We start from the raw sequence: 27,255 nt of genomic DNA, 5'->3' as shown, positions 1-27,255 counted from the left end.
GCACAACACACGCACCATACACACAACCAGCGGCAGAGAAAAAAACAATGGCACACAACACACAACATAATAATACAAGGACTAGAGGTTGGAAGTAATGAAAAGGTATTTGCAAGGCAAAACCACCATATGAACCAATTGTGAACAGATAGACATAAACAATTGTCCAGAAAGGAGCAATGCCCAGTTCAAAGTACATAAGGCCCACATGGCCAAGCCCCAACTTCATCCTGACTAACTACGCACGGAAATGTGCAGGGGCATCATCACGGAAGTGGAAAGGCACCTCATGGGGAAGAGGGGTGGGGGCACCTCAGCTGAAGTCGAGAATATGCCCATGTCCATTTCCCAATGTTAGGGAGTGCAAGGTCACAGTCACTGAGGTGGGGAACTTGTCAACTGATCCTGGAGGGGGCTCCATGCCCATTTCCCAATGCGGGGGAGTGCAAGGTCACAGTCACTGAGGTGGGGAACGTGCCCACTGATCCTGGAGGGGGCTCCATGCCCATTTCCCAATGCTGGGGAGTGCAAGGTCACAGTCACTGAGGTGAGGAACTTGCCCACTGATCCTGAAGGAGGCTCATTGTACACAGTCCCTGGAGGGTGGCCTATATGCCCTCTGCTGGAGGTGAGGGCTGCTGTGTCTCAGCTGGAGGTAAGGGCTGCATGGTCTCTGCTGGGGGAGGTGTCACCTGGGCCGCCTCTGCTGGAGGACAGGGCTGCATTGTCTCTGCTGGGGGAGGTGTCACCTGGGCAGCCTCTGCAGGAGGTGAGGGCTGCATTGTCCTTGCTGGGGGAGTTGTCAATGGGTAGCCTCTGCTGGAGGTCAGGGCTGCTGTGTCCCAGCTGGAGGTGAGGTCTTCTTGCCTGTCATTGGTGGTTGAGTGTGAACCTTTTCTTGCATTGGTGGTTGAGAGGGAATCTTTTCTTGCATTGGTGGTTGAGTGGAACCTTTTCTAGCATTGGAGGTTGAGTGGGAACCTTTTCTTGCATTGGTGGTTGAGTGGGAACCTTTTCTAGCATTGGTGGTTGAGTGGGAACCTTTCCTTTCATTGGTGTTTGGGTAGAAACCTTTTCTTGCATTGGTGGTTGAGTGGGAACCTTACCCCTCCTAGCTGGTGGAGTGGGAACCTTACCCCTCCTGGCTGGTGGAGTGAGATCCTTCCCTTTCCTGGCTGGTGGAGTGGGAGTCTTCCCTTTCCTGGCTGGTGGATTGGGATCCTTTCCTTTCCTGGTGGTGGAGCGGGATCCTTCACTGTCTTGAGTGGTTGTTGAAGGAGTACGTCTGCTGGACTTGGGTTCAGGTGCATGGGCAGAGTGCTGATGTGAGGTGGATGGCTGTTAGGTGTCTGAGTGCCTGTGTTTATGTCCGTTAGGAAGGGGTAGACAGACAGTGTGGGAGAGGACACAGGGGATGTGTGGATGGATGTTGTGGAGGTATCTGCTAGTGAGGTGTGTGTGCTGCTTGGTATGGTGATGCTGGTGGTGGCTGTTGAAGCTGTACATGCAGGTGTGAATGTAGACGTGACTGTGAGGGAGGTGGAGAAGGAGGACAAGGGGGAGACAGTGGAGGCAGTGGATGTGGATGTGTGTGCAACTGTCTGTTGTTTGTGTGAGTGCTTGTGGACTGAAGTGCGGTGCCTGTGTTTGACTGTGCCACTCGTGTGTGATTTCTTATGTGCATGCTCGTCTGTTTGTGTGCACAGGATGGGTTGGGGTTAGGGAGACTGGGACTGGGAAATGGTAGTTGGAGGGGGGACGGTAGGAACAGGGACAATGGCTGCCATCAGAGAGGTGGCCAGAGCCTGAATCGATCTCTGTTGGGCCGCCAATCCACAGTGGACGCACTCCAAGAATGCATTGCATTGCTGTATCTGGGATGCCAGCCCCTGGATGGCATTCACAATAGCTGACTGCCCTACAGAGATGGATCTCAGGAGGTCAATAGCTTCCTCACTCAGGGCAGCAGGGCTCACTGGGGCAGGGCCTGAGGTGCCTGGGGCAAAGGAGATGCCCACCCTCCCGGGTGAGCAGGAACGGGCAAATGGGAGGGCAGTGCTGATACAGGGGTGGCGGATGTACCTGCAGCTCGGGTGGTCACAGAGGTGTCTGCCACCACGAGGGAGCTTCCATCGGAGGAGGTATCTGAGTTGGTGTTGTCATCTCCTGTCTCCGTCCCACTGGTTCCCTCGGCATCGGTGGACTCTGCCTCCTCGGTCCTGTGGGATGCAGCTCCCTCTGTCACCGGTGCCCCTGCTTCTCTGACAGATTATGCTAATGCACACATGGACAGGATGACGGAAGGAGAAAGGGGGGGGAGAGAAAGGGAGCACTGGGTCAATTACAGCACCAACACCACAGTTAGCATCCACAGCACCGTCACACACAGGGATCAGGATTGAGCACTATGCATTGCACTGGCATTAAATTGGCTAGATGCCACAGCAAGATGAGGGCCAAACACCACCAACTGCACACCTCCTGGAACCCCCAAAGCCCTGAATGACATGGAATGCAAACGAGCTAGGTTACCTGCATGTGCCATACAACTATTACCCTTGAGCTGGATCACGCTGGAATGTCTGTCCTGGCATTAAGGGGCACCCACTAACTCACACAACCCACCCGGATCCCATGCCAACTACCAATTATTGTAGTAATTCCCACTGTACTCACTCCCTTGTGGCTGCTATGATGCCCTCAAGCGCCCATCCAGCTCTGGGTAGGCCATCGCCAGTATGCGGGCCATCAGGAGGGTCAGGTTCTGACGGGTACCCCTTCCTCATTGGGAGGCCATTCCTAGCTGGGCCTCCGAGGTCTTCCATGCCCAGCGTCTTAGGTCCTCCTACCGTTTCCTGCAGTGGGTGCTCTGCCTGCATCCTTCGCAATGGCACGCCACAATGCCTTATTTTGATGGGCGCTGACCTGAAGAGGGAATGCAGACAGGAGGACACCATTACACATACAATCCAGCCTGTCACACATATAGCTCACAAATCCCTTTTCCAACTCCATTGGCACACACATCGTCCAGCGCTCACCGTGTACACTACTTACAGATATCCCCCCAAATGACACAATGTCTGCACACACATCTCCATGCAACCTTCCCACATGCATTGTGCCTAAGGTGTACTCACATGTTGATCTGGAGGCAAATACAGCTGCCATACTTGGGTAGGACCCCATCCGCCAAGTGCTCCAACTCCTCCGAAGTGAAGGCAGGGGCCCTTTTCCCGGTCACACGGGCCATGGTAGGTTCCAGACACAGGTCACAGCAGCACACGCAGTGTAGGTGTTCTCCTGTGGAAAGTCAGGAATCAAGTGAGTATATGGACAAAAAATGGGGGTAACGTCCACGGAGGTGTACACCATCACCGCCAACGCTGATACCCATTGGCCACTGTACTCCATAGAGACCCATATTAGCCAATGGGGAATTGCACAGTGGTGCAAGACCGCCTTCCGCCATGATGCCCAACATCAGCGGAGTTACCTCACTTCCACCTGTCCCTAGGTACAGGACAGGCAGTCGCCATTTCATGGTGGTAGACTGCATACAGATCTTCCATAACTGGGTTGTTGCCGAAAATTGCTCATACATTGCCATTCCCACTGTCCCATCTCATTAATGCCTTATGTACACTGAGATGGTGGTTCCATTGTTCAAATTTCGATGGCCTACTCACTCTTGTGTCCCTTAGATACCTACCACTGTGGATGAATAAGAGGAAGAGACAAGCCCCCGTGTACATACCTGTTGTGGACTTGACTACACTGGAGGACAGGCACATTATACTCACCTATAGACTGGACAGGGCCACAATCACAGAGATGTGTGCACAATTGGAGCCTGACCTGATATCAGCTATCTGTCATCCGACTGAGATCCCCCCTCTTGTGCAAGCTCTATCTGTGCTCCATTTCCTGACAACTGGTTCTTTCCAAGTAACAGTGGGCTTGACAGCAGGAATGGCACAGCCAATTTTCTCAGTCGTGCTGGCAAGGGTATTGTCTGCCTTGGTGAAACACATATGCAGCTACATTCCTTTCCCTCAGGTGGAAGATTTGGCCACTGTGAAGGCTGGATTCTATGCAATGGGACACATACCCAATATTATAGAGGCGATTGATGGTACACATATTGCGTTTGTGCCCCCCTGCCAGGATGAACAGGTGATCAGATGATCAGGAATCGCAAGAGTTTCCAATCACTGAATGTGCAAATGGTGTGCCTGGCGGACCAGTGCATCTCCCACGACACTGCCATGTATCCTGGGTCGGTGCATGACGCCTTTATTCTGAGGAATAGCAGCATCCCAAATGTGATGGCCCAACTACAGAGGCACATGGTGTGGCTAATAGGTGAGCCCCCACCCACTGTATGTCAGTGTATGCCATCAAGTGTTATCCCCATTGTGTAAGGCTAAATTTTGTCCCTCACTATTTGCAGGTGATTCTGGCTACCCAAACCTATTGTGGCTCCTGACCCCTGTGAGAAATGCCAGGACAGTGTCTGATAACCATTATAATGATGTGCATGGGCGAACCAGGAGAATAATTGAGAGGACCTTCGGCCTCCTGAAGGCCAGGTTCAGATGTCTGCATCTGACAGGTGGATCCCTGTGCTACTCACCCGAGAAGGTCTGCCATATAGTGCTGCATGCTACACAACCTGGCCCTCAGATGACATGTGCCTTTTCTGCAGGAGGAGGGGACTGGAGAGCAGTGGACCCTGAGGACAGTGAGGATGAGGAGGCAGAGGACGAGGATGTGGACAACATAACATCAGTTATATATTAATACTTCCAATGACACACAGGTTAGACAGTGCAACTGACCATTACTCTGACTACTGATGTTTTCTGTATGGCTGTAGCATGAACGCATTCACGTCCTTTGCATCTCAACTTACTGTCACCTATGGCTTGTCCTTCTACAGATGTTGGTGATATGACAACAGAGTCCTGATGTGTTTACTGCAGACAGCTACAGGTCATTATTTGTATGCTATCACAGAGTTCAGATCATTTGCACTAGATGTGACTGTTCCCATAAATGCACATTTTCAACACATAAAACGGTGTCACTCAAATTGTGTTCAAGGGTGTTTATTGTAGTGAAAATAATTGATGGAAAAGTGCAATGGAATGGGGTGATGGTTGAGGAAAGTCCAGGGTATTGTTCCAGTCTGCTTGTAACGCAGGTCCAGTGTCTAAGGGGCCATAGGTAAGGGAGCAAAGGTAGTTCAAAGTGGACAAGGTGACAGGGTGGGACACAAGGGGGACAATCAGGAGAGTCTCATTTCTTGGCGGCGGTCTTGGTCTTGGCAAGTGTCTCTGGTTTCTGTCATGGTCGCAGGGAATACTTGCGTGGTGGAGTGATGGGAGTGAGGGTGAGGGTGTGAGATGGCATGGAGGTATGGGGGGTGATAAGTAGTAAATGTTGACTCATAAGTGTCCAATCCCCCGGCAACTCCAGTGAGTCCCTCAGGATGCAGTAATGCCAAGACTTGCTCCTCCCATGCTGTGAGCTATGGGGGAGGAGGTGCGGGTCCTCTGTATGGCATGCTGGTGCCTGCTGCAATGGAACGTACCTTCCCGCATAGGTCGTTTCACCTTTTCCTGATGTCATGCCTTGTTCTTGGATGCTGTCCCATGGCATTCACCCTGTCCACGATTCTCCGCCATAGTTCCATGTTCCTGGCAATGGATATTTGCTGCACCTGTGCCCCAAACAGCTGTGGCTCTACCCTAACTATTTCCTCCACCATGACCCGCAACTCCTCATCTGTAAAACGGGGGTGCCTTTGTGGGGACATGGGTGTTGTGTAGTGTGTGTAAGTGTGTGGGTGTTGGGTACTTTGGTTGGGTGTGCGAAGTGGGGTGCGTGAGGGATGTATGGGTGTGTGAGTCTACTTGTCGCAGTGGTCATGATGTCAGTCTGGTGGCAATAATTCATATTTGTAAGGGGTTGTGGTTGATGTGGGTGTGTGTTTTATAGTGCTGTGGGTGGGTGGGTGTGGTGTGTGTATATGTGTCAATTGTGTGTATTTGGTATTGGCCAATGTTGTGTAGTTCAGTATTTTGGTGTCCATTCTGAGCACGCCGGTGTGTACCGCCAATGGTTTACCGCTATTGAATGTCCGCTGTGGTGATTCGTGGGTCATGATGTGGTGAGCATTGTTTTGTTAGTGTAATGGTATGGATGTTGGTATTGTCACTTTAGCACTGACCTTTGGGCTGGCGGATTTTGTGTATGTGGCAGTGTTCTGTCGGATTGGTGTGTGTCTGTCATAATATGCCGAACGGATATCTGCCACCACAGCGGTATGTTGGCGGCCATCACCGGGGCGGTAAGCGGGATTACAGCCAATGTCATGATGAGGCCCATAACGTCACACACACACGCAGCCAGACAGACACATAAATGTGCATACTCACATGCATACCCAAAGATGCATGCTGATGAGACTCGAAAATGGATCTCAGATCTAGATCTAGGTCCTGGGTTGACCATTCACACAACTCAAACAATCTCTCTTTGGATTCTGCTGATCCATAGTTAGGTGACTCTGTTTCCTTATTTTCTTCCTGCTCTCCTTCCTTGCCCCTATTCTTTGTCAGCTCCTTGGTCATTTTGGGGGTCATTCTGACCCCGGCGGTCAGAGACCGCCGGGGCCAGGGTCGGCGGGAGCACCGCCGACAGACCGGCGGTGCCCCGCAGGGCATTCTGACCGCGGTGGTTCGGCCGCGGTCAGATGCGGGAAACCGGCGGTCTCCCGCCGGTTTCCCGCTGCCCTGCAGAATCCTCCATGGCGGCGGAGCACGCTCCGCCGCCATGGGGATTCTGACACCCCCTACCGCCATCCTGTTCCTGGCGGGTCTCCCGCCAGGAACAGGATGGCGGTAGGGGGTGCCCCGGGGCCCCTGGGGGCCCCTGCAGTGCCCATGGCATGGGCACTGCAGGGGCCCCCGTAAGAGGGCCCCACAAAGTATTTCAGTGTCTGCTATGCAGACACTGAAATACGCGACGGGTGCCACTGCACCCATCTCACCTTCCCACTACGCCGGCTCAATTCTGAGCCGGCGTCCTCGTGGGAAGCCTTTTGGCGGCCGCCCGCCAGCCCAGGGCAAATCCCAAAATACCCTCAGCGGTCTTTCGACCGCGGAGCGGTATTTTGGTGGGGGAACTTTGGCGGGCGGCCTCTGCCGCCCGCCGAAGTTAGAATCACCCCCTTTGTGTTTATTTCCTGGAGGGAAAGCATAACTCTTCCTTTGTCTATAATCTCTGCTACATCACACATCCTTTTGAGAAAATCAAGTTTTTTTTTACAAATATTTTGTTTTTATGGGCTGGTGGAAAGTAGGCAACACCATTTTTTCTTTTTTGGATTTATATAAATTTTCTTTTCTGGAAGGCCTGGACTCTGGAGTAAGGGATACAGGGCAAGCTAATATAGGGAGTAAGGTGAAATAAGTAAAGGGCAATGGGCATTTTCAGATGGTGGAGGCCTACTGATATATTTCCACATTTCATTTTTGAGTTTGTTAAGATTTGCGATTATACTTTTTTTGGCCCTAATCTGCTATCTACCATTGATGTTTTTACAGTTGTTTTATCGAGATTTTCAGATTCTGACTGCTGGTGTGTTAGAAATATTTCACAAACCTGGTGATGTTTGAGTACATGCCAAATTTAGTGGACTTTTGTGTGGCTGTTGATGGAAGGGAGGGGTCCAATTGTACAGTGTGTGTGTGATTGGGTGTGTACGCGTTTGTGTGTGTTTCTTGTAGACATTCATTGTGTCCTTGTTCTCCATGGTTTCTGCCTTGCTCAGCCATGCATTTGCCCATGATGTTACGAAATCAGTGCCTGTCTCTGTTAGACAGCCATTTTAAGTTTGTCCTTTATTCCTGCTGTTAGATGGGCATATGCCCCTCCACCAGTTTGTGAAAACTGTATGTCTGATGGGGAGCCATATTGACTTTGTTGTCCATGCATTTTATTTTTCTTTACCAAGCATTACTCTAGGCCAGCTTTGTGTGAAACCAGAGTGTGTGTCTGATAGGTAGCCATAATGTATCCGTTTTCATTGTCTCCTCTTAGCTTGCTATGTGCCTGTCTACCATTTTGTGATGCCAGCATGTGTGTCTGATAGGCAGCCACTTATACTTTGATTCTTCATGGCAAGACACCTGATTGTCCACAATTTTGTGAAAAAAGTCTCTCTGATAGGGAGACTTTTTACCTTTGCTGTCCTTTTCTTCTTCCTTGCCAAGCCATACACTTGTCCACCATTTGGTAAAAACACTGTGGGGGTCATTCTGACTCCGGCGGTCCTAGATCGCCGGGGCCAGGGTCGGCAGGAGCATCGCCAACAGGCTGGCGGTGCCCCGCAGGGCATTCTGACCGCGGCGGTTTGGCCGCGGTCAGAACAGGAAAACCGGCGGTCTCCCGGCGGTATGGGGTACAGACACCCCATACCGCCATCCTGTTCCTGGCGGTTCGCCCCACAAAGAAGGGCCCCACAAAGAATTTCAGTGTCTGCTCAGCAGACACTGACATTCGCAACGGGTGCAACTGCACCCATCGCACCTTCCCACTCCGCCGGCTCCATTCGGAGCCGGCTTCCTCGTGGGAAGGGGGTTTCCCGCTGGGCTGGCGGGCGGCCTTCTGGCGGTCGCCCGCCAGCCCAGCGGGAAACACAGAATAACCGCAGCGGTCTTCTGACCGCGGTGCGGTATTCTGGAGGGGGGAACTCTGGCGGGCGGCCTCCGCCGCCCGCCAGAGTTAGAATGACACCCTGTGTGTACTTATAAATGAGAAACCAACCTGACTACATATCAAAGGTGTACACATAACAGGACCATTTTCTTTGTGATTTTACAGGGGCGATATTACTCTCATCTCTCAATCTCAATTAATTGTTTGTTAGGAAGGGTCTTTGAACTACAGAACAAATAGTGCCTTTCATCACAGACTTACCAAAGAGTCCATAAGGGGCTTGTGTTCTTTTTCATTTGAATATAGTTTTGTAGCTTGGTTTGTGAAAGTTTTCAATAAGAGTTCTTAGTGACCTGAGATTGTCAAGCATTTCACTAGAATTACTCACTAAACAGTATTGTAGGTAGACTCGTATTGCATTCTCTATAGTGGCCAAGTCTGACTGGTTTCTGTAATATTTACTGTTACCTGCTTGTTAATGAGATTGAGGTGAAAACAAATGACTGAATTACCTAACACCAGAGTCCAGAGACTTCTCAGCTAAGTATATAAGCAGTGGCAATTAAAGAAAAAGCCATCTAACAGACAGGCTCTTGCCAAGAATGTGGCCAATAATGAGAAGAATTGCTGCACCACCACTGAAAGTGTATTGACATCAAACCCTCTTCCTTTTCGCCCTTAAAGTGTGCATGGTTATGCATCTTCTTCATCCTCTTTTGACTAGGAAGGGGGCGCGCTAACAGGACCAGAGGGACTACATATCCCCGACTGCTTTGTGGCCCCAGGAGGCAGCCATCTTGTGCATCACTTGCTCCCACTTGCCAGATCCAATGAGCGCTATAAAACGCGAGGGGACATACCGCAGCATGGGACGCGCTAACAGGACCAGAGTGACTACATATCCCAGACTGCTTTGTGACCCTAGGATGCGGCCATCTTTTGCATCACCTGCTCCCACTTGCCAGATCCAATGAGTGCTATACAGCGCGAGGGGGTATACCGCAGTGTGGGACATGCTAACAGGACCAGAGGGACTACATATCGTATACTGTTTTGTGGCCCCAGGAGGCGACCATCTTGTGCATCACCTACTGCCACATGCCAGATCCAACAAGCGATATAAAGCGCGAGGGGGCATACTACAGCGCGGGACGCTCTAACCCAACCAGAGGGACTACATATCCCAGACTGCTTTGTGGCCCCAGGAGGCGGCCATGTTGTGCATCACCTCCTCCCACTTTCCGGATCCAACGAGTGCTATGAAGCGCGAGGGGGCATACCGCAGCGCGGGACGCGCCCGGGCAAAGCCCGGGCCAAGGGCGGGCCCCTCTGCGCCTGTCCGTGACCGACCGAGGCTGGGGAGGGCCACCCGCCTCAGTTTGGCTTTTTTGCCTTAGCCACCTCGAATTGTTCTTCCCCCCTTAGTCCTCCCTTAATTATAATCGTAGGCCCCTGTCTCGTCCCATTACACTGCCACAGATACGGGCAAAAGAAAAGCAATCGAGGGTGGGGCTGGGGCTGGGGGGAAAAAACACAAGAATAACTTCAAAAAGTCGGGTTGTAACGAAGTACTTGAACGCATTGATATCCTCCTAGCTGATTGCGGGGAAAAATTAACTCCATCACCCGGCACCAACCAGCCATTGAGTCACAAACCGTGCCCTGCAACCCAATCATTGACTAGCAAGCAGGGAAGCATACGAAATATGTTTAACAAAGCCAGGGTACGGGTGAGGACCGAGACTAGCGGAGTGCCCCCCAACCCTGCAGATTCAGTTCCTAGCCCCTGTTTCCTTCACAACACAGCTATAGAACCCCCTTCATCACCTGTCTCTTGTACCAATAGTTTTTATCATGTCCCTCCGATCCACCTACAATTCAGGATCTCACAGTTTCACCTGCCCAGGCCAGGGCAGAAAGCTTCGCAAATATCCAGTCATCCCTCCCTCCCCCAAACGACGACTTGGCAGGTTGCATACAAACACTCAGGGCAGAAATAGCAGCCCTTAAGTGCCTACTAGGCGACCTCATGGTCACAGTGGAGGGTCTCATGGAAGAGAGAGGGAGAACAGCTGGGAAAGTGCCGCCACCCCAGCCCTGACAAACACTACCGCTCTGACTCTACCTGTTCCCACCATGCTCCATCACGCTAAACACCTTCGAGGCCCCCCAGGTTCTCTACTTCAGGACCCCATCCCTAGGACTTTGGTCGGAGCCCGCATATTGGGTTCCCGCACACCAGCAGGCGTGCAAACTGACTATCTTCCCACTAACCCGAGAACACAAGTTCCAACTCCACACCCCTCAGTTTAGGGGAGGGCTGTTGCTCTGGTAGTACATATTCTCCCAAGACTACCACTCTCCCTCCCTGGAAAACCCATGGAGCGGCGGATGCGAGGGACGGCAGCGAGTGCGAGGCCAGAGGAACGGAGGGGGCGGGTGGGGACGTGGAAGCTGAGGCGTCGGTTGAGGTATTCCGGTCCCTTGTTGTGGAGGGATTTGTGTGCGTGGGTGAGAAGTGGAAAGGTGATCCTTTTGCTGACTGGGAGCCAATGCAGGTGTCTCAGGTGTGCGGAGATGTGGCTGTTGCGGGGTACGTCGAGGATGAGGTGGGCCGAGGCGTTTTGAATGCGTTGCAGGCGATTTTGGAGTTTGGCTGTGGTCCCAGTGTAGAGGGTGTTGCCGTAGTCCAGGTGGCTCGTGACGAGGGTGTGGGTCACGGTTTTTCTAGTGTCGGCGGGGATCCAGCAGAAGATCTTGCGGAGCATGCGGAGGGTGAGGAAGCAGGCGGAGGACAAGGCGTTGACTTGCTTGGTCATGGTGAGAAGAGGGTCCAAGATGAAGCCGAGGTTGCGGGCGTGGTCTGTGGGGGTCGGTGCGGTGCCGAGGGCCGTGGACCACCAGAAGTCGTCCCAGGCGGACGGGGTGTTGCCGAGGATGAGGACTTCCGTTTTTTCAGAGTTCAGCTTTAGGTGGCTGAGCCTCATCCAATCTGCGACGTCCTTCATACCCTCTTGTAGGTTGGTCTTGGCGCTGGCGGGATCCTTGGTGAGGGAGAGTATAAGTTGGGTGTCGTCGGCGTAGGAGGTGATGATGATGTCGTGCTTGCGTACGATGTTGGCGAGGGGGCTCATGTAGACATTGAAGAGTGTCGGGCTAAGTGATGAGCCTTGAGGTACGCCGCAGATGATCTCGGTGGTTTCTGAGCGAAACGGAGGGAGGTAAACTCTTTGGGAACGGTTTGAGAGGAAGGAGGCGATCCAGTCCAGGGCCTGGCCTTGGATCCCGGTGGAGCGGAGGCGGGTGATTAGGGTGCGGTGACAGACGGTGTCGAAGGCAGCCGAGAGGTCGAGGAGAATGAGGGCGACTGTTTCACCATTGTCCATCAGGGTTCTGATGTCGTCAGTGACTGAGATTAGGGCGGTTTCCGTGCTGTGGTTGGTTCGGAATCCGATTTGTGAAGGGTCGAGCAGGTTGTTGTTTTCCAGGAAGGTGGTCAGCTGTTTGTTGACGGTCTTCTCTATTACCTTGGCTGGGAAAGGCAGGAGAGAGATGGGGCGGAAGTTTTTCAGGTCGCTCGGGTCAGCCGTAGGTTTCTTTAGTAGGGCGTTGACTTCGGCGTGTTTCCAGCATTCGGGGAAGGTAGCAGAAGAAAAAGAAGAGTTGATGACGGCCTGGAGGTGCGGGGCGATGATGTCGTCGGCTTTGTTAAAGATGAAGTGAGGGCAGGGGTCCGAAGGGGCGCCGGAGTGGATAGAGTTCGTGGTGGATTTGGTTTCTTCAGTGTTGATGTGGGTCCAGTTGTTGAGGGTGATGGCCGGGGGTGCGGGTTCGGTGGTGTTTGGTTGGGTCTGGTGTCCGAAGCTGTTGTGGAGGTCGCTGATCTTGCAATGGAAGAAGGTGGCGAGGGATTCGCTCAAATCCTGTGAAGGCGTGACGGCGTTGGCATTGGCGTTGGGGTTGGAGAACTCCTTGACGATGCTGAAGAGTTCTCTGCTGTTGTGGCTGTTTTTGTCCAGTCTGTCGGTGAAAAAGTTCCTTTTAGCAGCGCGGATCAGGTGGTGGTGTTCGCGGGTAGCGTTCTTGAGGGCGGTCATGTTGTCAGCGGTGTGGTCCTTGCGCCAGGCCTTCTCGAGGGCGCGACAAGTTTTCTTTGATTCTTTGAGGGTGTCAGAGAACCAGAGAGGTTTTTTGGTGTTGGTCTGTCGATGCGTGCTTTTGAGGGGAGCAAGGTTGTCTGCGCAGTTGGAGATCCAGTTTGTGAGGCTGAGGGCTGCGCCGTTGGGGTCGGTGGTGAGGGCGGGTTGGTTGGCGGCGATTGCGGAGAAGAGTTGCTCTTCGGGGATCTTGTTCCACTGTCGACGAGGGATGGGTTGAGTGCGGAGGTGGCGGGTCTCGCGTCGGAATGTGAAGTGGACACAGCTGTGGTCGGTCCAGTGTAGAGCGGAGGTGTGGCTGAAGAAGATGTGTTTGCTGGAGGAGAAGATAGGGTCGAGCGTGTGTCCGGCGATGTGGGTGGCGGTGTTCACCAGTTGTTTGAGGCCGAGGTTGGCGAGGTTGTCGAGCAGGGTGGTGGTGTTGGGGTCGTTGTTTTGTTCCAGATGGAAGTTGAGGTCGCCTAGGAGGATGTAGTCCGGTGAGGCGAGGGCGTGCGGGGAGATGAAGTCGGCGATGGCGTCACTGAGAGGGGCGCGCGGTCCGGGAGGACGGTAGACGAGGGATCCTCTGAGGGTGGTCCTCGGGTCGGTGCGAATCTGAAAATGCAGGTGTTCAGCGGCGAGAGGGGTGTCTTCGGTGGAGGTGGTGACGCTGATGGAGTCTTTGAAGACGATGGCGATACCTCCTCCTACTTGGTTGGTGCGGTCTTTTCTGGAGATCTTGTAGCCTTCGGGGATGGCGGTGGCGATGTCTGGAGCAGAGGAGGCGTTCATCCAGGTCTCCGTGATGAAGGCGACGTCCGGTGCTGTGGAGTCCAGGAGGTCCCAGAGTTCAACGGTGTGCTTGTGGACGGAACGAGCGTTGACCAGGATGCACTTGAGGTGGTTGATGGTGCGTGGGCTTGTGGTCGTGGTAGTTGCGTGGTGGAAGATGCGTTTGCAGGAGTTGCAGGTGAAGGGTCCATGGGTGCGTTTGGGGTGAGCTTGGAAGCAGGTGTTGGAGCGCCCTGGGTTGAGGGCGTGGAGGGTGGTGGGATCGTAGCCGATCAGCGGGGCTTGGGAGAGCTGGGGACCAGGGGTCGTGGCACTGGGCGCGGGCCAGGCGCGGACGGGCGCAGACGGGCTTGGCTCTGGCACGCCCGCTGCGCAGTTGCGCAGCGGCCACCATATGAGGAAAGGAGGGGGGGAGGGGTCAGCTGGGGGCGAATGGGAGCTGGGGGGGCGGGGCGTGCAGGAGGTCGCAGCGGGAAAGCGCGAGGGAGGGGGGGACAGGTAGAGTGAGAAGAGCTGGGGGAGGGGGGTTTAAGGGTGGAGGGGGTGAGTGTTAGGAGGTTTAGGAGATTAGGGAGAGAGATAGGAGTAGGGTTGTGAAGATAGGGGAGGGGGTTGTAGAGGTGGGTGAGGGTGAGAGGTAGAGTGAGAGGATAGGAAGATAGATAATAGAGGGGGTGGCGGGAAGGGGGGAGGGATAGAGATATAGATAGAGAAAATAGATAGATAGAGAAATCGATAGATAGGGAAATAGATAGATAGAGAGATAGGTAGATAGGAGGAGGTGGAGAGTGAGGGAGTTAGATAGTGAGATAGAGAGACAGAGAGATAGGTAGATAGGAGGAGTGAGGGAGGTAGATAGCGAACGGGTTAGATAGGGGTGATAGAGAGGGGGAGGCGAGTGAGGGAGGGGGATGAGGCAGGAGCAGGAGGGCAGGCGCGGGGAGAAGAAGACGGAGGAGGCAGAAGAGCCGAAGGCAGAAGATAGAAGACAGAAGACAGAAGAACAGAAGACCGGAAGAACAGAAGAACAGGAGACCAGAAGATCACAGAAGAGCAGAAGATCACAGAAGAGCCGAAGATCACAGATGAAGATACGGAAGACGAGGAACAGAAGGCAGAAGACCTCAGAAGAAGATGATGAAGAAGAGAGGCGACAGGAGAGGCAGAGAAGCACACAGAAGAAGAGAGAAGACGGGGAGAAGAAGAGTACAGAAGAAGATTACAGACGAGGAGCGAGGAGGAAGAACAGAGAAGAAGAAAAGAAGAAAAGAAGCAGGAGCAGGAGAGAGGGTGAGTAGCCCGGGGCAGGGCAAGGGGCTGGGAGTGGGGGGGTACTTACTGTGAGGTGGGTCTCAGGAACTCAGGAACCTGGAGGAGCTGGAGGAGCTGCAGCGGCAGGGGGAGCGACCTACCCTTGGGTCAAGGGTCGCTACCACTGTCGCGCAGCGGCCGCCATATGAGGTAGGAGGGGGGGAGGGGTCAGCTGGGGGCGAATGGGAGCTGGGGGGCGGGGGCGTGCAGGAGGTCGCGGCGGGAAAGCGCGAGGGAGGGGGGGACAGGTAGAGTGAGAAGAGCTGGGGGAAGGGGGTTTAAGGGTGGAGGGGGGTGAGTGTTAGGAGGTTTAGGAGATTAGGGAGAGAGATAGGAGTAGGGTTGTGAAGATAGGGGAGGGGGGGTTGTAGAGGTTGGTGAGGGTGAGAGGTAGAGTGAGAGGATAGGAAGATAGGTAATAGAGGGGGTGGCGGGAATGGGGGAGAGATAGAGAAATAGATAGAGAAAATAGATAGATAGAGAAATAGATAGATAGAAAAATAGATAGATAGAGAGATAGGTAGATAGAGAGATAGGGAGATAGGAGGAGGTGGAGAGTGAGGGAGTTAGATAGAGAGATAGAGAGATAGGTAGATAGGAGGAGTGAGGGAGGTAGATAGCGAACGGGGTAGATAGGGGTGATAGAGAGGGGGAGGCGAGTGAGGGAGGGGGATGAGGCAGGAGCAGGAGGGCAGGCGCGGGGAGAAGAAGACGGAGGAGGCAGAGGAGCCGAAGACAGAAGATAGAAGACAGAAGACAGAAGAACAGAAGACCGGAAGAACAGAAGAACAGAAGACTGGAAGAACAGGAGAACAGGAGAACAGAAGACCGGAAGAACAGAAGAACAGAAGACCAGAAGAACAGGAGAACAGGAGAACAGGAGACCGGAAGAACAGAAGAACAGAAGAACAGGAGAACAGAAGAACAGAAGAACAGGAGTCCAGAAGATCACAGAGGAGCAGAAGTTCACAGAAGAGCAGAAGATCACAGATGAAGATACGAAGAACAGAAGGCAGACAGGCAGAAGACCACAGAAGAAGATGAAGAAGAAGAGAGGTGAACAGGAGAGGCAGAGAAGCACCCAGAAGAAGAGAGCAGACGGGGAAAAGAAGAGTACAGAAGAAGATTACAGAAGAGGAGCGAGGAGGAAGAACAGAGAAGAAGAAAAGAAGAAAAGAAGCAGGAGCAGGAGAGAGGGTGAGTAGCGCGGGGCAGGGCGAGGGGCTGGGAGGTGGGGGGTACTTACTGTGAGGTGGGTCTCAGGAACCTGGAGGAGCTGGAGGAGCTGGAGGAGCTGCAGCGGCAGGGGGAGCGACCTACCCTTGGGTCAAGGGTCGCTACCACTGTCGCGCAGCGGCCGCCATATGAGGTGGGGGGGGGAGGGGTCAGCTGGGGGCGAATAGGAGCTGGGGGGCGGGGGCGTGCAGGAGGTCGTGGCGGGAAAGCGCGAAGGAGGGGGGGACAGGTAGAGTGAAAAGAGCTGGGGAGGGGGCTTTAAGGGTGGAGGGGGGTGAGTGTTAGGAGGTTTAGGAGATTAGGGAGAGAGATAGGAGTAGGGTTCGTGAAGATAGGGGAGGGGGGTTGTAGAGGTGGGTGAGGGTGAGAGGTAGAGTGAGAGGATAGGAAGATACGTAATAGAGGGGGTGGCGGGAAGGGGGGAGAGATAGAGAGATAGATAGAGAAAATAGATAGATAGAGAAATCGATAGATAGGGAAATAGATAGATAGAGAGTTAGGTAGATAGGAGGAGGTGGAGAGTGAGGGAGTTAGATAGTGAGATAGAGAGATAGGTAGATAGGAGGAGTGAGGGAGGTAGATAGCGAACGGGTTAGATAGGGGTGATAGAGAGGGGGAGGCGAGTGAGGGAGGGGGATGAGGCAGGAGGGCAGGCGCGGGGAGAAGAAGACGGAGGAGGCAGAAGAGCCGAAGGCAGAAGATAGAAGACAGAAGACAGAAGAACAGGGGACCAGAAGATCACAGAAGAGCAGAAGATCACAGAAGAGCAGAGGATCACAGATGAAGATACAGAAGACGAGGAACAGAAGGCAGAGAGGGTGAGTAGCGCGGGGCAGGGCGAGGGGCTGGGAGGTGGGGGGTACTTACTGTGAGGTGGGTCTCAGGAACTCAGGAACCTGGAGGAGCTGGAGGAGCTGGAGGAGCTGCAGCGGCAGGGGGAGCGACCTACCCTTGGGTAGGCGTAGAGAGGAGTAGTGGAGAGTTGTTTTGTTGAGTGTCATAGAGTAGACTGGAGGGCAGTGTGTTGTAAAGTCTATTGTCATAGATGGGAGTATTTGTAGATTGGAATTGAGTAGATTGTAGTTGTGTATCGTACACTGTAGTAAAGTGTTATATGGCTTATAGGCATGGTTTCTCATATCTAAGTATTGTAGACTGGAGAAGCGAGTTGTGCAGCGGAAGGGGATACCGAACAGTAGCATGTCATAGATTATTACAGAGTGAAGTAGTGTGTTTTAGAGTGGAGTAGGGTTAAGTAAAGTGTCATAGATTGGAGTATCATCAAGTGGAGTGTCATTGAGTACTGTGGAGCAATGTTGTAGAGTGAAGTGCCTTGTCATATAGTTGAGTGGCATATTGAAGAGAGACGTTGAGTGGCATGTTAGCAATTGTCATACACTGTAGTACAGTGGCCTAGAGTTGATAGACATAGAGTGGAGTAGAGTGTCAAAGAGTGTCAAAGAGTGTAGTATAGTGTTGTAGAGTAGAGCTGCATTCAGTAGAGTATAGTGTCAGAAAGTGGAGCGGCGTAGAGAGGAGTATAGTATAGTGTAGTGCGTAGTTTGGGATAAAGTGTATTAGAGTGGAGTATAGTGAAGTGGATTACACTGGAGTGGGGTAGTGTAGATTGGAGTAGATTGGAGTAAAGTGGCATAGAGGAGAGTGGTGTCCTATACAGTGGAGTGGAGTGGGGTCTCATACAGTATTAGAAAGTGAAGGAAACTACAGTAGAGTAGACTGGCATACAGTCTAGTTGATTTTTGTAGAATGGAATGGTGTACAATACAGTGTTATAGAATGTGTACAGTGGGTTGGCATATGGTGTTATAGAGTACAATGGCATTGAGTGGTGTGAAGTGGAGGGGCGTACAGTGGAGTGGTGCAGACTGGAGTAGTGTACAGTGGAATTAGGTAGAGTGAAGTAGCATATAGTGGTGTGGCATAGAGTTGAGTGGTGTAGAGTGGAGTGTCGTCCAATAAACTAGCATAGAATTGATTGTCTTAGAGTGGAGTTGTGAACACTGGAGTGGCATAGAGTGGAGTAGAGTATAGTTGAGTGACAAATAGAGGGACAGCGTAAATTGGAGTGTTCTACAGTAGACTGGAATAGTGTATAGTAGAGTAGCATACAGTTTAGTGGCGTACACTGGAATGGGGTAGAGTGTAATAGCAGACAGTGGAGTGTCATACAGTGGAGTAGTGTTCAATGAAATAACATAGAATGGAGTGGGGTAGAGTGGGTGGTATACACTGGAGGGGCATAGAGTAGAGTAGCATACCGTGGAGTGACTACAGTGAAATACAATGGAGCGGCATACAGTGGAATGGCATTGAATGGGACAGCATATACTGGACTAGAGTACAGGAAGGTGGCATACAGTTGAGTGGCACACACTGAAGAGGTGTAGAGTGGAGTTGGATACAATGTAATAGCATAGAGTGGACTGGCATAGAGTCATGTTGTATACAGTGTAACAGCATAGAGTGGCGTGGTGTTGAGTGGAATGTTGTACATTGGAGGGGTGTAGAGTGTAATAGTGGATAGTGGGGTAGCGTACAGTGGAGTGGCATATAATGGAGTGGTGATGAATGGAGTGGTGTACAGTGGTGTGGGGTGGAGTGTAATAGCATACAGTGGAGTTGCATACATTTCAGTGGGGTCCTATTGAAGAGCACAGAATGTAGTGGCGTATAGTGGACTGCTGTACACTGGAGTGGCGTAGAGCGGAGTAGCATACAGTGGAGTGGCATACAGTGGGGTGTTGTAGAGTGGAGTGACATACAGTGAAATAGAGTAGAGTGGAGTGCTGAACAGTAGAAGGTTGAGAGCGGAATAGCATACAGTGGAGTAACATCCAGTAGAGTGGCATACACTGGAGTGTAGTAGACCGGAGTGACATACAGTGGCATTGCATAAAGTGTAATACATAGCTGCCAAGTTTCAGATGTATATGAAATTTAGCAGCAATGTTGATTAAGGTGTGCAGAGTAATGCAAAAAAGTAGATTGCACTGCCTCGCGTTTCTCTAGATTTACCAATCAATGCAGGGGGACACATGCAGCCTCGGGTTACTTCGTAAATCTGATTTAAGTATTGCATTTCCCATGCAACACCATGACTGACGCAAGGAAACCACAATCCAATAGTACAGCTAGGCCTTAGTTGTATTTTTGTCCATGGCATACCGTGATAACTTTGCAGTATACCGTGGTATATGGTGATGACGAAACAGTATATAATTGGAAAATGGTTGTTTTTACAGTATAAAAAGGCAGCCATAATGTTTTACTACACTTTGGCTGTGTTCAGTGTTAGAGCCTTAGCTCTTGGTAAAAAGTAGGTCCCTACCTATTACCACTTTATTTAAGCAGTAATAGGCAGTGGAATGTATTTATCTTTTATTATATATTTTTAAATATATTTACAGCCATTTAGTGTGGAGAGTTGCACAAAATTGTGTGAAATAGCACAAAAGTACCTCTGTGACTGATATCTCTAAGTCTAACTAAGTCTAAATGTCTTTTAACTTAAATATTCTTACCCTACTTAACTGCAGTACCCAAAATGCATCATCTCTGCACCATAATGCATAATCCTGCCAAATACAATGGTCTATGTAAAATGCATTGGTGGAAAACACATTTTAGAACCCCCTTTTATCTTTGCACTCCCTTCAAGATTAACCTAAAAAAATTATATAATCTCAAAATGCAAAACATGCTATAGCTCTGGAAAGTTTTGTGATGATTCTTCAAACAGTTGGAAAGTTTTTAGGGAACTAATATTCACAGAATTGCTATTTTTTGGAATACTAACTATAGCTAGAGTGGCAATCAGATTTAATGTGCTTTCTTTCTTTTCATCTATTGTATTTATTATGTGTTTGATTATTGGTTTACATAATTGTGTAGCTATAAATGTGTCTTTAACTTCTACATGCAGTAACTCTGAAACTTTACATATGTTGTTTATTTTATTTTTTTAGCTTCATTGCTACTTTTAGTAGGACTGTGCTACATAAAAAGTGAATGAAAGCCCATTATGTTGTTATAAAAAGTAAGATTATTATGTTGTTTCCTAATGGCCAATTATCATGTCCTCCACATAGAAGTTTGTGTAGCTCACAGCTAGGCCACTTTTCCATTTTGTTGCACAGAAGTACATACATTGTTTTTGGTCATAAGGAAGATGGTTTTTGTTTGGCTTGTTGGGCACAGTTTTATTTTGTGAGCATGCTCCATGCAAAGAAAATGTATGGAGAGTAAGATGCAATCTACTTGTTATATATTTGTTTATAGATTTCCATTAGCAGGTGACCATAAAGGGGTCTTTCAGTTGTTCATATAGTAGATCTGAAACTTTACATATGGAGTCCAGTTTATGCTTTGGGCTTCTTTGATATTTTTAGTAGGATTGTGCGACATATAACGGACAAAGTAAATGAAAGTCAATGTTTGTTATTGTTCTAAATATTGAGATTATTATTTTTTCTTAGTGGCCAATTATCATGTCCTCCAAATAGTAATTGTGTGGCTCACTTCTAGGTGTACTTTTCATTTTGTTGCACAAGGGTGCATAAGGTATCACTAAGTTGAAAAAGCTTATAACTTAAGAAATGCTTACCCTACTGCAATACCCAAAAGAATCATCTATGCACCCTAAAATCTAATGCTGCCAAATTTCAACAAAGTCATACTGACTGTTTTTAAGCTATGCTAAGTACAAACTTCCGTGTAAAATGCATTGGACCCCCCTTTTCTCTTTGCATGTCCTTGACCAAACACCGCAAAACTGTCAGCACTCCGACAATGAAACGGGGGCAGCTGGTCTGCAAAATTTTGCAGGCATTTGTTAAATGGGTGCAAAGTTATTAAGAGCCAAAAAATAACAAAAAAATCCCTATCTGTGGTCAGCCTAACTACAGAGTGGCAAATCTTTTACCTAACTCAAGTTGTAGCATATGGGCTATTCATATGTTTTCTGTGCAATTATAAATGCTCCTCTCAAAATGAAACTGTATAGAATTTAGGTGGTAATGTTCAAATGATGAGAGATACAACAGTTTTTGTACCTTTTTTTATTTTCACAATATCTTATGTCAGCCTCCATTTTAGGAAAGAAATCTGGTGGGCATCTCTGCTAAAATGTGGACCTGGGGATCTGTAGGTGCCATAGCCTGTACTAGTGTAGGCCTTGGGAGGACCTACATTGCTGGACCAAGATGGTAGCAGAGGTCCAGCTGGGGAAGCCCTCCTGGTAGAGGAAGCTGGTGTAGCGCACCCTGTTTCTCCTAATGTCCCGCATACGTCGTGTGGCCTACTCATTCCTTGATGGAGAGCTGAAGGCTAGAAAGCAGCACATGGAGATAAGTATGATGTTCAGTGTGTAGCTTGCTGTATGATGTAACTTTTTCTTTTGTAGGTGGACTACATAAGTAGGAGCATATGTTGTGGCAGTGCAGCGTTGAGATAAAAAAACTACTGCAGCAGTAAGTTTATTATATATGATTATGTTGTGTTTTTATAGCAATTTCCTAGTATTCACTCATGCCAAAGTTATTACTCTTGGTCAGTTGGTGTTTGGTGAGATGGAGCTAACAGATATTTAAATTTGAATAAGGTACTCAGGGAGTGTGGAACCTTCGGACAGGAAATCTAACTGGCTGGTGGACTACTTTATTAAAAAAGGTTGATTACATTTATGCACATTTTCCTGATGGAAAGCTCAAATCTGATACTGAATGCCCTCATCCTAAGACTGGGACATTTTTGCAGGGGCTGGGTTGATTGAGTTTGAATTGTTTGATGATGTCTCTTTTAATTCCCTTTTGTGTAAAGTCTGGTTCTCCCAATGATCGCCTCAAACCAGGTGCTTAAAGTGCAGGAGATTCTCAGTCATAGATATGTAATCCTACATTTCTAAGCCTAGCTAGTCTCTCCTTGTGGTGCCCAACGCATGGGAACATGCCAAAGTTATTCCTCTGTTAAATGAAATCCAATTCATGTTAGATCCAGCCTTGCCTGAAAATTAACGTCCCATCTCTCTCCTTCCTCTACTGGGAAAACTAGTGGGGAAATATGTCAATAATCTTTTGGTGGACTTTTTAAGAAATAATTAGCTGCTAGACCCTCTGCAGAATGGGTTTAGACCCACCCACAGTACTGAATCTTCTCTTCTTAGAGTACTGAATCTGCTCTTATTAGAGTCACTGAGGCTTTGCCAACAAACTGTTGATGAGGGAGGCTCTGTGTGGCTTATGCTAATGGATTTAAACACTGCTATACTGGATTTAAGCATTGCTTCTGATACCGTGTCCTTTAGATGCTCCTGCAGTGACTACATAGAATTGTGGTGCTGGGCAAGGCTTAGTTAAGAGACCAAACCATTCTTTTGCTCAACTAAGTGATTCGTAGATTATGGCGTCCCTCAGGGCTCTCATCTAAGTCTCACATAGTTTAATATCTATGTAAACCTGTTTGCTGATGTGGTGAAATCTTTTTGGGATCTCTCTAGTATCTTATGCAGCTGATAACTGTCTTATTGCATTATTGTTTGTGGGGCCTGGAGAGGACACTGCACATTTTCAGAAATGCATGGCTGTTGTTGCTGTTTCAATGCACTTAAGCTGTTGGAAATTGAATGACAATAAAACATAGATCCTCCTGTCTAGTAAACATACACATGAGTGGGGAGATCACTGGTGGCCTAGAGTGTTAGGGTTTTGCCCCAGCCCAAATCTGCTGTAAACAACTTAGATGTTTGGTTCAACTCCTCGTTATCTTTGAGCCACAAGTCAATGCAATGTCTGTTGTCTAATTTGGCACCCTCAGAAGCCTTAAAACTATTGCTGGCTTTTTCCATTCCCAGGTCTAGAGACGGGTCATCCAGTCCTTCATCACTTCTCGCCTTGACTATTGTAACATCTTGTATTTGGGTTTCACCAGGCATGTGAGAATGCAGCAGTGAGATTACTTTTCTGTTGCGGTTTGCTCATCGCTTACTGCTCAGGCCAACTGGAACTGCAGGATGGTCTGGATCCTTGTAGGTCGTGCCTTGACCAAGGTAAGGGCGGCCCTTTCTGGTAGCCACAGTGCTGCTGACAATGGGATGTCAAAAGGCAGTCAGTGCCTCCAGAAGAAGTCCCAGAGGAAAATCCCCAAAGGAAAAAAACCTCTATGACTGGAACTCCCTGGAACAGAGAATAAGCACAAGAAAAGGGTAAGTCTTCCAATAAAAAGAAAACAGTAACTGGAAAAAACGGGAGCAGGCGAGGAAAAACAACCAGAGGGTGATCACCACCAAAGGAAGTGTTGCAGCACAAGGCAAACAGGAATCCCACGCCTTATATACCCTAAAACAGGAAGTGACATACAGGAAGGTAAAAGACGCCATGTTGGATTGGGAAGGGACTATAGGAGAAAGCAGATGAAGACGCCATTTTAGAAAAGGAACCTAATGCATGCAGTGAAAGAGGTAGAAGAAGAGCAAGCTGGGAGAAAGAAGAACATGACTCCTATTTGGAAGAACGAAGGAAAGAAGAAAAGGAGAAAGAAGAGAAAAGAATACAGAGAAAAATAACAGGTGAACACCAGGTAATTGAGGGGTGGGGGGGCGCCCACTTCTAATTTTGAGTGTGCGCTGCGCCCTGAACTCGCTGAGGCCCGATGCCCAGTCTGGGGCCTTGTACGAGATGAGTCTAGAAAAAAGGACCGCGGCAAGCCATGCGGCCAGGAAAATGAACCATGGCCCCAAACCAATCTTCCTGCTCGGGCTGCAGTGGGCTGCAGTGCAATAGTAGGTTCTCTCACCCTGCCGACGGATCAAAAGAGGAGCGAGAGCAGAAAAGGCACCTTCCCAAGAACACTCACTAAGAGGATAACCCTTCCAATGAATGAGATATTGGAGATGGTTTTGGAATATAAGGGAATCACATATTTCTTGAACCTCATACTCGGGTTCATCATTCACTAACAGAGGAGGGGGATAGGTGAATTGTCTATGAAAAGGATCAGGCTTATAGGGCTTCAATTGTCAGATGTGAGATACAGGATGTGTTTTCCATGTTTGAGGCAAACAAAGATGGAAGGACACTGGATTGATCTTTTGAAGAATTCGAAAAGGTCCATAATAGCGGGGTTTGAACTTGTTTTCTGACAGACGGAGGGGTAAAAATCTGGAAGAAGGCCAGACTTTGTCTCTGACTTGATGAGATGGAGCATCACATCGTCTCTTATCAGCCATCCTTTTCATCTGTTGTTTGGTAGACAGAAGGTTAGAATATATAATATGTTGAATTTTACATAATCTCCTAGAGAATGAGGATATTGTAGGAATTGTAGAGGAGTCTTTTATAATAGCAGGAAAGGACTTGGGATGAAAACCATATAAGCAGAAAAAAGGAGTGACTTTTGAGGCACTATGTTTTGTATTATTATATGAAAACTCAGCAATGGGTAAGTACCTAGACCGGTTACTCTGAGTAGTATTGCAAAAACAGCGTAGATATTGTTCAAGTCCTTGATTCAGGCGTTCCGTTTGCCCATTAGTCTGAGGATGATATCCAGATGATAAGGTTACCTTGATGTGTAGGGTTTCACAGAAATACTTCCAAAAATGTGATATGTATTAAAAACCACAGTCTGAAATAATAACTTGAGGGAGACTATGAAGACAAAAAAATTATTGTTTAAAGATTTGACTTAATTCTTTGGATGTGGGTAGTTTCTTTAGTGCAGTAAAATGAGCCATTTTAGTAAATGAATACACAGTCACCATTATAACTCGATTTCCTGCTAAGGTAGGTAAGGAACACATGAAATCAGTTGATATGATATGCCCCGGAGCTGGTGGAAAGGGTAAAGGTTGAAGCAGTCCTGAAGGCTTGGTATGGGGTATTTTTGCTTGAGCACAGATGGGACAAAACGCCACATAACTCTTGGTATCTTTCTTAAGTGTAGGCCACCAGAAGGAATGAAGGAGTAGTTCCTGTGTGGCTTTGATACCATGATGGCCGGCCACATGGGAGTCATGACACATTTGTAGTGCTTTCCTTTGCACTGTTTTAGAAGGAAGGAATAACGTATCTTTATGGTAGTAATACCCCTTAAGCTTGCGTAATGTTGGATGTAGATCTTTCATTTTAAGTTCTGAGAGGGTTGAGTACTCAGACCTTACTTTATCAAGAAAAGATTGTACTAGTCCAATGATTTTGTCTGGTTCAATGAGGTGTTGTGAAGGAGGATTGATACCTTCAGGGTAGCGTCGTGACAGGGCGCCTGCCTGAATATTTTTAGAACCCAGTATATAGGTGATATAAAAGTCGAATTGACTAAAGAAGAAAGCCCAACGGGCTTGGCAACAGTTCTGACATTGAAAGTTTTGTAAACACTGTAAATTGCGATGGTCTGTTCTTACTTCAAATGGTTCCCTAGATCCCATAAGGAATTGTCTCCACTCATTATACGCTGTTTTTAGTGCTAGAAGTTCTCGTTCCAAAACCAAGTAATTGCTCTCAGAATCAGATAGAACATGGGACAGCTAAAAAATCGGATGTTCTTATCCGTCTTCATTCTGTCTTTGTAATAATGCAGCCCCTATAGCTCTTTCTGAAGCATCAGTGACTACGATAAATTGTTTGATGGTGTCAGGATGCCATAGTACAGGAGCTTGGGTGAAAGCACGTTTTAGGTTTTGGTATGTGATTTCAGCCTCATCTTTCCAGACAGAACTGTTCCGTAAATTCTCTTTTTTAAGAGTTTGTGTGATTTGGCTGGTTTTCTGAGCGCAGTCTGCAATAAATTGGCAATAGAAGTTGGTCAGTCCTAAAAAACACTGGGTTTCTTTGATAGAAGAGGGGGTCGGCCAGTCTAGGATGGCCTGAACCTTCTCTGGATCCATGGAAATACTGACTTGACTAATATGATACCCTAAATATTTTACCTCAGTCTTGTCAAATTCACATTTTGTCGGGTTTACAGAAGCTTTGGTGTTGCCTGAGTCTGCCTAGAACTTGAAGGACATGCATGGTGTGATGTTCAGGATGGCTGGAGTATATTAGGATATCATCTAGGTATAATACTACGGTTTGATTTAAAAGGTAAGAAAATACAGAATCCATAAACCTCTGAAAAATAGATGGGGCATTGGTTAAACCAAAGGGCATTACCCGATATTCTTAATGACCAAAGGGTGTACGAAACGCGGTCTTCCATTCATCACCTTCCTTTATTGTTAGAAGATGGTAGGCTCCTCTAAGGTCTAACTTTGTAAATATCTGCGCCCCTTATGACTGCTTCCAAAATATCTTTTATTAGAGGTAGCGGATATCGGTCTTTTATGGTAACCTTATGCAATCCACAAAAGTCTATATGAGATGTAGATCCATCGTCTTTTTAGGCACGAAGAAGAGGGGAGCCCCTGCGGGGAAAGAAGATGGTGCAATCAGACCACTCTGTATATTTTCTTGCAGATATTCCTTGAGTATCTTCTTTTCAGATTCAGTAAGAGAGTACATTCTACCAAAGGATACAATAGCACCATGTTCCAGAGGAATAGTACAGTCATATTCTCTATGTGGAGGTAATAATGGTTTTGTGGGTTTTTGGACCACGTCTAAATAATTCCAGATAATGAGTAGGTACCCCTTGGATAGCGTTTATGGAACAACCTACTTCTGGTACCATTGATAACATTTTCTTTGGTGACCAATATGTTCCTGAGGCATAACAATGATCTTGACAAAATTAGGAAGAAAGAGAAATAGGTCTGATTTCCCAATTGATACAAGGATTATGCTGGGTAAACCAGGGTATTCCTAGGATTATTTTATGATTAGGTGAGGAGATCAGATCAAAAGAGACATGCTCCTAATGTTTTCCGAAGAGTAGGTATAAGGTCGGAGTAGTATTGATGACAGGACTGGAAGCTAATAGAGATCCATCAACTGTATGAACTTGCTCTGGAATGTCCTTAGATAGCCCATGTCTCATCCAGATAGATTCCAGTCTAATAATGCCACGCTCTTTCTTTCTGACATCCGGTAACTACAGT

Source organism: Pleurodeles waltl, chromosome 4_2 (assembly GCF_031143425.1).
Source record: "Pleurodeles waltl isolate 20211129_DDA chromosome 4_2, aPleWal1.hap1.20221129, whole genome shotgun sequence".
Classification (NCBI taxonomy): domain Eukaryota; kingdom Metazoa; phylum Chordata; class Amphibia; order Caudata; family Salamandridae; genus Pleurodeles; species Pleurodeles waltl.
The sequence above is the reverse complement of the archived record's forward strand: the minus strand, read 5'-3'. Positions refer to the sequence as shown.